Genomic DNA, 12,091 nt, shown 5'->3' with positions numbered 1-12,091 from the left:
GGTCAGTTCTTTGGACCCAGGGCTGCAGATCTCCATGACACAGGGTGGCAATAGGATGTTCAGAAAGAGTCCCAGGGAGGGACCAACATTGATGGTACAGCAAAGACCAGGGGCCTCGAACTAGAAACAACCACTCTGGGCCAAAAAGCAAAGACCCCAAAAGGCAAATACTGCATGTTGTATCTTATGTGTATGTGTTTCAAACAGAATAACCACAGAGGTTAGATAGCTAGGTTTGAGGCCAGGTGAGGCAGGAGATCTTCCAAGGAAAAGGAAATAGAATACAGTGTTATAAAGAGATAAAAGAAAGTAGAATAGGAGGATTGATATCAAAGGAGTAAAGATAAGTGTGCAAATGATAAAAGCACTGAAATCTGTGAAATAATGTATTAAATTTGGTGATGATATGACTAGTGAATGAGAAAATCTAAAAAAAAAAAAAAACATTAAATAGTTTTAAGTCTGGATATTGGACCACATCTTTTTTGCAAATTAAAAACAGATTGTAAAGAGAGGGTTAAATTTGGAAAGTTCCTGCTCATCAAATCAAAAACAAGAGTCCTATTTATTTTAAAACAAAACTTAACACTGTCAAGTCACACTCTTAGTTCTTATATTTTGACAGGGGCTGAGTCCACAAGGGCGGGCACGGCAGGCAGTGTGTAAGTAGCAGCTTAAGACGCAGCAGGAAAGAAGGAAACACTGCTGATGCCCCAGATCAACAGCTGGACCTGATTAAAAAGAGATCCCAGTTCAGGCTCCCCGGTGGTTACACGATGACACAAATGAGGAACGCTACACTTCTCAACACAGCCTGTTGCCTAGTGATGGAAGTGCCTGTCCTTTACCCACCCTAATAACGTAATATGTCTCCTCCCTTTCTTCCCGCACAGCACTTCAAAATTTCACTATTTAAAGGGATAGCAGGAAAAAGATAAAGCAAGTAGAAATAAAAGTTCTTTAGTTAAAATTTATGATTCGTTTTTATTTCCACAAAAGGAAAAAAGATAAGCTTTTCACATAAGTAATAAAAGTTACAAACATGTATAACATTACTTTTACATCAGATCAAACTGTGCTGGAACAATAGAATTGCTGCTGTCTAGAAAAGCATGTTTAAAAAAAAAGAAAAGAAAAGAAAAGAAAAGAAAAGAAAAGAAAAGAAAAGAAAAGCCGGGAGTTTGTGGCACACGCCTTTAAGCCTAGTACTCAGGAGGCAGAGGCAGGTGGATCTCTGTGAGTTCAAGGCCAGCCTGGTCTCCAGAATGAGTGCCAGGACAGGCTTCAAAGCTACACAGAGAAACCCTGTCTCAAAAAACAAAAAACAAAAAAAAAACAAAAAAAAAAGGAAGAAAGAAAAGAAAAAAGAAAAGCATGTTATTTAAAATGCAGGATTAAAAGTAGATGACAAGTGTAACACATCTCTCTTGCCTAAAATTAGCTGTGTAATACAACAGACGGCAAACGCACAATGTAGTACTATGGAAACAATACTATTACTAAACTGTGAACTAAAGAGTTATATTGACTAACCACAATTCCTTGTGAAATCTCTATGTTTTCTATGAACCTGGCTTGCAGAAGCTCAGGAACTTCTAACATTAATATCTAGGAGCTTAAAAACACAGCATTGCTGGGCAGTGGAGGGAGGCAGAGTCAGGCGGATCTCTGTTGAGTTCCAGGACAGCATGATCTACAGAGCAAGTTCTAGGACAGCCAGGACTACACAGAGAAATCCTGTCTCAAAATACCAAAAATTAAAACAAACAGCATGAATAACTTACACAGATCAAGATAAAACAAAGCATGCCTAATTATAACTCAGCAGAAAAATCAGATAGCCAGCCGTGTGCAGCCACGTTTTATGTCTACCTGATACAAACTAGAGTTGTTTGGGAAGAGGAAACCTCAGGTGACAAAACACTCCCCACCCCCTGCAGACTGGCCTTTGGACAAGACTGTGGCCCATTTTCTTGACTGATGATTGATGGGCAAGGACCCAGCTCACTAGGTCTGTGCCATCCCTGGGGAGGTAGTGCTAAGTACTGTAAGAAAGCAAGCTGAGCAAGCCAGTAAGTAACACTCCTCCATGACTCAGTCTCTCACTTCCTGACCTGACTTCTTTCCATGACAAACTGTGATGTGGAAATGTAAGCAAAATAAATCTTTTCCCACCAAGTTGCTTTTTGATCATGGTATTGTTTTTTTACAGCAATAAAAATCCTAAGACAAGATAGTTACAAAATATAAAAATAAAAACATTTCTTTCAGCTTGGCAAAAACATTTGTACCAGAGATTGGAGAGATGGTTCAGGGACTAAAAGGATGCACAACTCTTCTAGGGTATCCAAGTTCAAACCCCAACGCCCCTATAGGGTGGCCCAAAACTGTAACTCTAGCTCCAAATGATCAGATGCCTCTGGCCTCCATGGGCACCCCTACCCACATGCATACACACACACACACACACACACACACACACACACACGTATTTTTTAAAAATCTCTTGGGGGCTGGAGAGATGGCTCAGGGGCTAAGAGCACTGGCTTAGCAACCACGTGGTGGCTCACAACCATCTGTAATGAGATCTGGTGCCCTCTTCTGCAGGCAGAACACTGTATACATAATAAATAAATCCTAAAAAAAATCTCTTCAAATATATTTATATCTGTTAAAAAAAAGCAGATTTGTTAATATCAAATCTGAAAGTTATCAAAAGATTAAAGTCCCAAGAAACTATTTCTCAGCTATTCATATGTCCCTTTAATGAAAGTTAACAACCTGCTTTTTGTATTCCCTTTTATTATGTCTTTCAGGGTGGTCCTTTTCCTCTTTATCTACAGTCCAGAGTTAACAGGGGTCTCTGTAGCCCTGTCTCCCACTCAGGGCTTGCTCTTCTTTTTAAAAGGCCAAAATGGAGTGAACTTTCTTTGTAACATTGGCTATTATGATGATTCCCTTTTTTGTCTTTTCCTTTTCTCTCTTTTCTTTTATGAGACAGGGTCTCATGTATACCAGACTAGCATAAAACTTGCTTTGCAGTCAAGTATGATCTTAAATTTATGATCCTCCTGTTCCCACCTCCAATGTGGTAGAACTGCCTGCCTGTGCCACCAAGCAGAATTTGTGTAGTGCTGGACTGGAACCAAGGGCCTCATGAACTACATTACCAATTTAAATTCATAAAATTTTAAATCTACAAAAAAATTTATAGGAAAAGAATCTATAGTATGGTAAAATATAATGAAGTAAAATTAGGTATTCCTGTGCATATAAATATCCTTGTCTATCATTATACTCCAAGTACTGAAGGAGGAAAGCTCTCTCTGGGCATCAAACACAACATAATATAATGCTAAGGAAAGCTCTTGAAGTCCTCATATCTGGTGAGAGAGAAGAGCAGTCACGCTGAGTCAGCACCCAGCACTATCAGTGTGCCTACTGATGCCTCCAGGGGATAAGGGTGGATTAGTACTGAGAAAATTGTATCAGGAAGTACAAAATACAGATACGCTGTACTGGCAATACAGGTCCACATAGGTCTTTTAAATATCTACCAGGCTTTCCTAAAAATTCTCGTGTACACACACAATGCATGGGGATCAGAAGACAGCTTTGGATGTCAATCTTCAGGTGACATCACCTCTCTTTTGGGGAGATATGGGACAGTTGACACAGCACCTTTCACTAGCCTGGAACTCACCTAGTAGGCTAAACTGGCTAGCCAATAACTCCAAGCACTGGGATTTCAAGCATGCAGCAGCAAACCTAGGCTCCTTTTTTACATGGGTTTTAGGGATCAAACTCAGGTCTGCCTGCTTACAAGATAATCAATTTACTAACTGAGCCATCATCCTAACTTCTAAAATGTTTTTGGTTTTTTTTTTTTTTTTTTTTTTTTTTTTACATTAATGTCAGGGGAAGCAAAAAGAGAGTGTCAAATCTCCCTGGAGCTGGAGTTACAGGTGGTTTTGAGCTGCTTACTTCAACTGCTGGGAACCAAACTCAGGTCCTCTGCTAGTGCTTTTAACCACAAAGCCATCTCTCTCTCCAGCCCTTCAAAATACTCTCTTTAAAAAGCATTATCTCATGGGGTGTTGGTGGCGCACGCCTTTAGCCCCAGCACTCGGGAGGCAGAGGCAGGTGGACCTCTGTGAGTTCAAGTCCACAAAGCCACAGAGAAACCCATACATACATACATATATCAGGGCTTATACAACATTTTATATTTTCTTTTTTTTCTGCATAAGTCTGAGCTGAAGAGATAGCTCAAGCTCAAGCTCAGTGGTTAAGAGCACTTGCTTCTCTCCAGAGAACCCAATTTCAGTTCTCAGTTCCCATATCTGGAAGCTCACAGCCACCTGTAACTCCATCTGCAAGGAATCTGAGTGCCCTCTTACGGCCTCTTTGGGCACACACACACACACCACACACACACACACACACACACACACACACACACACACACACACACACACACACACACACACACACACACACACACACAAATATTGTTTTTAAGAAAAGAGCTGTAGGGAAAATCCATTTAAGCCGGGTGGTGGTGGTGCATGCCTTTAATCCCAGCACTCAGGAGGCAGAGGTAGGAGGATCTCTGTGAGTTCAAGACCAGCCTGGTCTACAAGAGCTAGTTCCAGGACAGCCCCCAAAGCCACAGAGAAACCCTGTCTCAAAAAACAAAACCAAAAAAAAAAAAAGAAAAAGAAAAAAGAAAAGAAAGAAAATCTATTTAAATACAACAAGCAACAACATGACTAAACGTGGCTAAACAGTCACATTGGATCAGGCAGGGACATTCAGCCTATAAAGAAGCTGCTGCAACCATGTGAGGGAAATAAACAGTTACAGGGAGCAAGTTCAATACGATTAAAATGACAAAGAAATGAAAATATTCATGGCCCACGGAAAAAATAGAGAGAAGACTATAATTGGAGTATGGTAGGCAAAGGTGACCAAAAAAGACAAAATCAAAGATGCCAAATCAGGGTTTTCTTGGGTTATGATAAGAATTTTATTCTGCATGAGAAGAGGAATGGTAGAGTGGAAAGAATGTAAGAGGCTGAGAAAAAGGCAAGTGTTTCATGCTGCTGTCTTCTAGACTGACAAGGCCACTACACTCCAGAGCTCATGCAGCAGACATGCACAAGATTAGACCCTTCAACATGTTGTCTCGTAGCCACTGCTAAATTACTTCAGTCACACTCCGGCAGATAACCCTAACTTCAGGTATTGGTTCACACACAATGGCATGAAAGTAAACAGGTACTAACTGGGAAGCGGAGAGGATTGGGGGAGGAGAACAGGGGGAGGGGGGCCAAGAAAGGGTAATAGGGTGACTAATCAAACTATATCAAACTGTATCATATATATGAATAGAGATATCATAATGACTCTATTATTGTGTAAAATTAATATGTGCAAATAAAAACTCTAAACAATTAAGCTACATAGTACACTTCTGCTGATTTAAATTGTTTTCAATGCCTAATATGTAGCACTGAAAGCAAAATTAATACTTAGAAAACTACTTGGCGCTTCCTTTCTTCTGGGAACCGGCTGATTGCTGTTGAAATGGGCAAGTTCATGAAACCCGGGAAAGTGGTGCTGGTCCTGGCTGGACGCTACTCCGGACACAAAGCCATCATCGTGAAGAACATTGACAATGGCACTTCAGTCCGCCCTTACAGCCATGCCCTGGTGGCTGGAACTGACCACTATCCCCGAAAAGTGACAGCTGCTATGGGCAAGAAGAAAATCGCCAAGCAGTCAAAAATCAAGTCTTTTGTGAAAGTTTATAACTACAATCACCTCATATCCACAAGGTACTCTGTGGACATCCCCTTGGACAAAACTGTTGTCAACAAGGAAGTCTTCGGAGAGGCAGGAAGCCAAGGTCAAATTTGAGGAATGATACAAGACAGGGAAGAACAAATGGTTTTTCCAGAAGCTTCGCTTTTAGGTATATTTTTGTTTCCATCATTAAAAGTTTAAACAAACAAACAAACTACTTGGCTATTACCTGGGGAGCTTTTCCTTTTTAATAAATTACTTTACAGCCGGGCGTTGGTAGCACACACCTTTAATCCCAGAACTTGGGAGGCAGAGGCAGGCGGATCTCTGTGAGTTCCAGGCCAGCCTGGTCTCCAGAGCAAGTGTCAGGATAGGCTCTAAAGCTACACAGAGAAACCCTGTCTCGAAAAACAAAAAAATAAAAATAAATTACTTTACAGTGAAAAGTTACTTTTAATTCTATCCTCAGACTAAAGGATAAAGCAACAGCATCCACTTACATCTTAATGGCAGATGAAGAGAGCGAAGCACTCCTGCATAATGCCTGGAAGTTACAGGTGACTATACTAGATTTTAGGCTAATCACTTAATCATTTATTAACTCTGCAGAGGCTGAGATATCTTCAAGAAGCGTACAATGAGTGCCAGACAGACATTGGGAAGGGAAGTCCTGGGTGGAAACATGGAAAAATCGTTAAACATAATAAATCTTTTCCTCTTACTAGGGAAGCCAGAATGAAACAACATTGTATGAGAATACTGCTTACCATATTAGCTAAACAAAATAGAGCAATAGTCCAAAAATTAATTTCAAGGTCATATTTCACCTAAGAGGATTATCAGTGCTCCAAACCCCTCCAGGCTTTTATATCAAGAATAAAGCTAGGATGCATTTACACTTAATTTCACAAATAACCACTGCAAAGGAAACATTATCATTTCTCATTCTGGGTAGCATTTGTTAAACTGCATGTATTTTATACCTTTTGAAATTGGTTTTGTGTTGGGCGGTGGTGGCGCACTCCTTTAATCCCAGCACTTGGGAGGCAGAGGCAGGCTGATCTCTGCGAGTTCGAGACCAGCCTGGTCTACAAGAGCTAGTTCCAGGACAGCCTCCAAAGCTACAGAGAAACCCTGTCTCGAAAATCCCCCCCAAAAAAAATTTGGTTTTGTTATTAAAAAAAAAAAAAAAAAAAAAAAAAAAAAAAAAAAAAAACATGGTAAGACAAGTCCAATGGGAAAGGGGAGGGTGTGGTGCTACCCATACACAGACACATGCTAGGGGATAGAAACCATTGTGGCGGGAATAGGAACCATAATATTTGGGCAACTTCATGTAACATACTTGTTCCCTGAGGACCTGCTCCAGCCAGATAACACTTTAATTTGTTGGACAGTTGCTGTGCACGTCTGACTTTATGATTTGGTGGTTGAACGAACATCCTGTTCGTAAAGGGCAGCTCAGGTTGCAGGGTAACCTGATGGTCCATGGCCAAACATTCAGTTTTCACTAAGGCCCCACTAATGGGCCGCAAGCTGTGTGTCTCCCAAGAACAGTTATCTGTAGATATCTGTTCTGCTGTGATTCACCTGTTGGTTCATGGGGTGTGCCCTAGAGATTAGGTGGCTGAGGAAGAGAGACTGGGACACAGCTCACTGATGGTTCTTCACACAGTGCAGCACCAGAAGTGAATGGCTGCAGCATTACAGCTCTTTTCTGGGAAAACCCTGAAAGACTGCAGAGGAGGGAAATGGTCACAGTAGGTAAAACTTCAGGCTGTGCGCACAGTTGTGGATTCATCTGGAAGGAGAAGTGGCCAGATAAGCAGTTGTTCACTAATTCGTGGGCTGTAGCTAACGGATTGGCTGGATGGCCAGAGATTAGAAGGAGCCAAACTGGTGAGAAGGACATCTGGGGGAGAAGTATGCAGCTAGATCTCTCCAAATGGGATGGGAAGATGCTTGTGTTCCATTGTAAATGCTCACCAGGGTAACTTCAGAGGAGGAAGAGTTTAATAATCAAGTAGATAGAATGATCCCTTCTGTGGACAGCCAGCCTCTTTCCCTAGTCATGCCTGTCATTGCTCAATGGTGGCATGAACGAAGTGACAAAGGTGGCAGAGATGGAAATTATGAATGGGCTCGACAATATGGACTCCCACTCATTGAGGCTGATCAAGATACAGCTGCTGCTGAATGCCAGGCCTACCAGCAGCAGAGGCCAATACTGAGCACCCAACATAACACTATTCCCTGGGGTGACCATCCAGTAACCTGGTGCCAAGTTGATTACAATGGGCCACTTCCACTGAGGAGGAGACAGTGCTTCATCCTTACTGAAATAGACTGTGGAACCCACTTACGGCTAAGGAAATGTGGCAGTGGGCTCATGTCCAGGCAATCCACTGATGTGACCATTGCCCCCACCATCCCGAAGCAACTGGCTTGACTGAGTGGCAGAATGGCCTTTTATACTTCAATTGTTGAGAGACCCAAACTCAAGGACAGAGTAACTACTGAATTCTCAGCTTCTCAGGTGTGACTTAGCTGTTGCTACTATTTTAAAGATGACTTAATAAATTCTGAGATAAATTCTGAAAAATTTTTTTACCCCTTGGTTATGTTCCTCCAGAAAACAGAGAGAAATCAATTGTGGTTCCAGGTTTGTGGGATATTGCTGTGACAGACATAACCATGTTTTGGGGAGGATTTCAGAAGGACACTGGAACTTTTGGATATTAAAATAATAATAATAAATAAAAATTTAAAAATCTGGTGTTCAGAGCTTTAAAAGCTATTGTGAGACTAGTTTAGACATGGAGCCCAATTTATGAAGTTTCAAAGGTAAATCTGAGAGTCCCTTTGTCAGTTGGGGCTAAAGAATCATCTGTAATTAACAAGAGACAAGGACCACTAACTAAAGTGAAGCCTTTGCTGGAACAGGCTGGTCAGCTGGAGCTGGACAATCAGCTGTGCCTAACAAGAGATCAGCATCACTGAGGCACAATCTTGGGAAGTGCTTCCTCAGGAGCAGCATGAAGAAGCTGTTGTCCAGAGACGCACAAGACTGGACTTCGCACTGAACTTGAGAATGTGTAAGAGTCTCCAAGGTGAATCAGGGTTTTGAAGTCATGAGGAGTCTGAGAGAGCAGCAGAGGCTTGGAACCAAGAGAGGCGTTGGTGACGGTGCATGAAGAGAAATCAGGGCTTGGCACCATGTGTCAGAGTCAGAGTCCCTGAAGAGAGCCAGCAGAACTACTGATGAAGGTCAGGCCCAGTTGCAGTAGAGACTGCAGCATTTTGAAGATGCCAGTGCCATGGGACAGTCACCAAAGACAGCAGCAGCGGCTAGAAGAGCCTGTCTGAGCCTGTGAGAGGAGCTCAGCATGCTGTGAATAGCAGGGCTTTAGAGGTGGAGCTTCCCATGCCCTTTAAAGTCATGAATGAATCCCTAGTGTCTGATGCTGAGCTTTTTACGAGGCTGGACTTTGGTTTTTCTGTGACTTGTGTCCCACTTCTTGCCTCTTGGAGTAAGAAATAAGGATCTTAAACCCAGTTAAGAGACTTTGGCTGATTTAGAAAGATGAGTGTAAACATACATGTGACTATAATCAAGTGTTTACTGCGCCTTTTAGTCTAACTTCTGAGACCTTTTTAGAAACTGTGGTCTGAATGACGATGGACCCCAAAGGCTCATACACTTGAATGCTTAGTTCCTAGTTGTTGGAACTGTTCTGAAAAGGGTTAGGAGATGTGACCTTGTTAAAAGATGGTGTGTCTCTGGGGATGGGCTTTGAGGTTTCAGAACCAAGGTTGGCTGCCCCCCCTGCACAGGATGTACCCACATAAGCAGGAGGTATGTGGCCAGGAAGTACAATAGAGTGTATGTTTTCTCCCAATTAGACAAAGGCAGGACGTACACAGCCTTGTGGGGATTGCCTGATTAATATTAATTTGCAGCCATTCTCTGGGAATCCTGGGCATGGATGTGGTCAGTGTCCATCTTCTTGTCAGTATTTGATAAAGCTTGCTTCAAATGTGGCCCAAAAATTGTAAAAGTAGTCTTATTATTGCCCAGTTGGATTAACAGATGGTCATACCCTCTAAAACTGTAAACAATCTCCCAATTCCAATTAAATGCCTTCTAAGTAACCTTGGTCAGGATGACTATTTACAGCAATAGAAAAGTAACTAAGATAGAAGCCAACCAAATCTTAACATGTTTACTTCTGGGTATCAATAATCAGAATCATAATGACCTCTGCTCCTCAGAGTTGCCAACTGGTCCCAAATGCTGGCCATTACTTTTACTACCTTATTCATTCGTAAAATAATGAACTACTCCCTAGTGATACATTATACTAAGATTACAGAGACTGTAAACACAGGCATAACCCAAAATAACTCAAGAGTACATTCACCTAATCTAAGATTCTGAACAGAGGTCTATCACTCTTTTCAGTACATATCTTATAGTCTTGATGCTGGCTGGACATAAATTATAGAGGCACCTAGTATGACCTGGAAGCAAGCACAGACACACAGAAAAATTTCTAATTCCTTTATTTTCAAGCTCAGCAACAAAGAGATGAGCTGGCTCCCAGAATCAAGATTTCCAAGCTTTCCAAACTATCACCAATGCATTACAAGTAGAACAGGCAAAAGCAGAGTTAAAAACAAAAGGCAAGGAATACATGTTTCTGGTTTTTTACTATGGTAATCAAAGGTTAAGGCACCAACAAGAAAATTACAATTAAGGGCCAAAGAATTATGAGAATCTAGTACATAAAGTAAGTTACTTAAAATGTAGGTAGATGATATAGGTTTGATAATATAGAGTCTGACACATTCTTTCCAAATAGTAGATATGGGGCCAGAAAATAAATTATGTTCATAAAGGACATTCCTTGAGCAATCACGGAAATGTGAATAGGGTCTATAGATTGGACAGCATTATTATATTAATGTTAATGTTCTGGTTTTAAGGTTTGCATTGTGGTTATATGGCAGAATGTTCTCAATATATACTGAAGGATTTAGAAGTGGCAAGACAATTTGTCTTCAATTTAGTCTCAAATGGTTCCAAAAATAACAGTAAAAATAATATAGTCAGAAAGAGAAGTATCAGCCAAATGTGGTAAAACGTTAAAAATAGGGAATCCAGATGAAAAGTATACAGGAGTCATTTGTACTATCTGTTAGGTTAGTCCCCACAATGGCAGTTACCGTCATCACCTGCTGCCAGGTGCCTCTCCACCTTCAGCTATGCAATATACACACTCCTTAAAAGTACCAGATCCAGCCGGGCGGTGATGGCGCACGCCTTTAATCCCAGCACTCGGGAGGCAGAGGCAGGCGGATCTCTGTGAGTTCGAGACCAGCCTGGACTACAAGAGTAGTTCCAGGACAGCTTCCAAAGCCACAGAGAGAAACTCTGTCTCAAAAAACCAAAAAAAAGTACCAGATCGTCAGTCCCCTCTCTTGCTCCTCTTGCTTTCTTGTCTGTCTGTCTGCCTCTCTCATGTCCCCATTCCAAGTCAGCCTTTGGCTTTCACTTTCCCCCTCCCCCAATAAACCTCTTGCACTAGCTCTGTTGCACATGGTGTATTCTCTTGGGGACATACCTTGGCAGGGCCCACTGTAGGTACCCTCTTCACAGCTTTTAATCCTGTCACCATCTGCTATTGTGTGTGTGTGTGTGTGTGTGTGTGTGTGTGTGTGTGTGTGTGTGTGTGTTTGCATGCACATGTGTTACCAGATAAAACTAGGATCAGGCACCATCTATCCAGCTACAGAGAAGCCCTGTGATTCCAACAATCCTACAATACATTGGGAGGTAGAGACAAGAGAATCACCAGAAGCCCATGGGCCAGCCAGCCCTAGAGTACCCAAAACCAAAAAAACACCACAGAACCAGTGAGACCCTGATTCTCAAAAGTAGTCATGTGTCTCCATACATACTCTATAAAGTGAGGATATGGCCACTCCAAGTTATGGTTGAGGGGAAGATTTTTACTGCAGATATGAGGGGAAATACAGCCAGAAGCATCTGGAAGAATCCAGAAGAGAGGACCAAGAGAAAATAGACCAAGAGGGTGCATAGCAAGAATGAGAAGCTGAGGGAAGAAAGCACTTGATCTGGAGAAGCTTAGGGTAGAGGTAAGGTGAGAAGAACTGAGAGGGGCCTGCGTAGTGAGATAAACCAAGATAAATCTAAAACAAGAAGGGAAAGAATTAAATGTGGGCAGAAAGCACACTTATAAAACCACTAAAAAGGAAGGTG

At 41.7% G+C, this 12,091-nt stretch overlaps 1 protein-coding gene and 1 pseudogene across 1 annotated transcript in view; one reads left to right on the top strand and one right to left on the bottom strand.

Moving 5' to 3' along the window:
- Ttc28 (tetratricopeptide repeat domain 28) overlaps positions 1–12,091 on the bottom strand; it is a 400,070-nt gene that overhangs the window by 374,603 nt on the left and 13,376 nt on the right. The window lies entirely within an intron of this gene.
- On the top strand, positions 5,559–6,007 carry LOC100768710 (annotated as a pseudogene).

Source organism: Cricetulus griseus, chromosome 4, assembly GCF_003668045.3.
Source record: "Cricetulus griseus strain 17A/GY chromosome 4, alternate assembly CriGri-PICRH-1.0, whole genome shotgun sequence".
Taxonomy (NCBI): Eukaryota; Metazoa; Chordata; class Mammalia; order Rodentia; family Cricetidae; genus Cricetulus; species Cricetulus griseus.
Note: the sequence above shows the minus strand (reverse complement) of the source record. Positions and strands in the feature narration are given on the sequence as shown.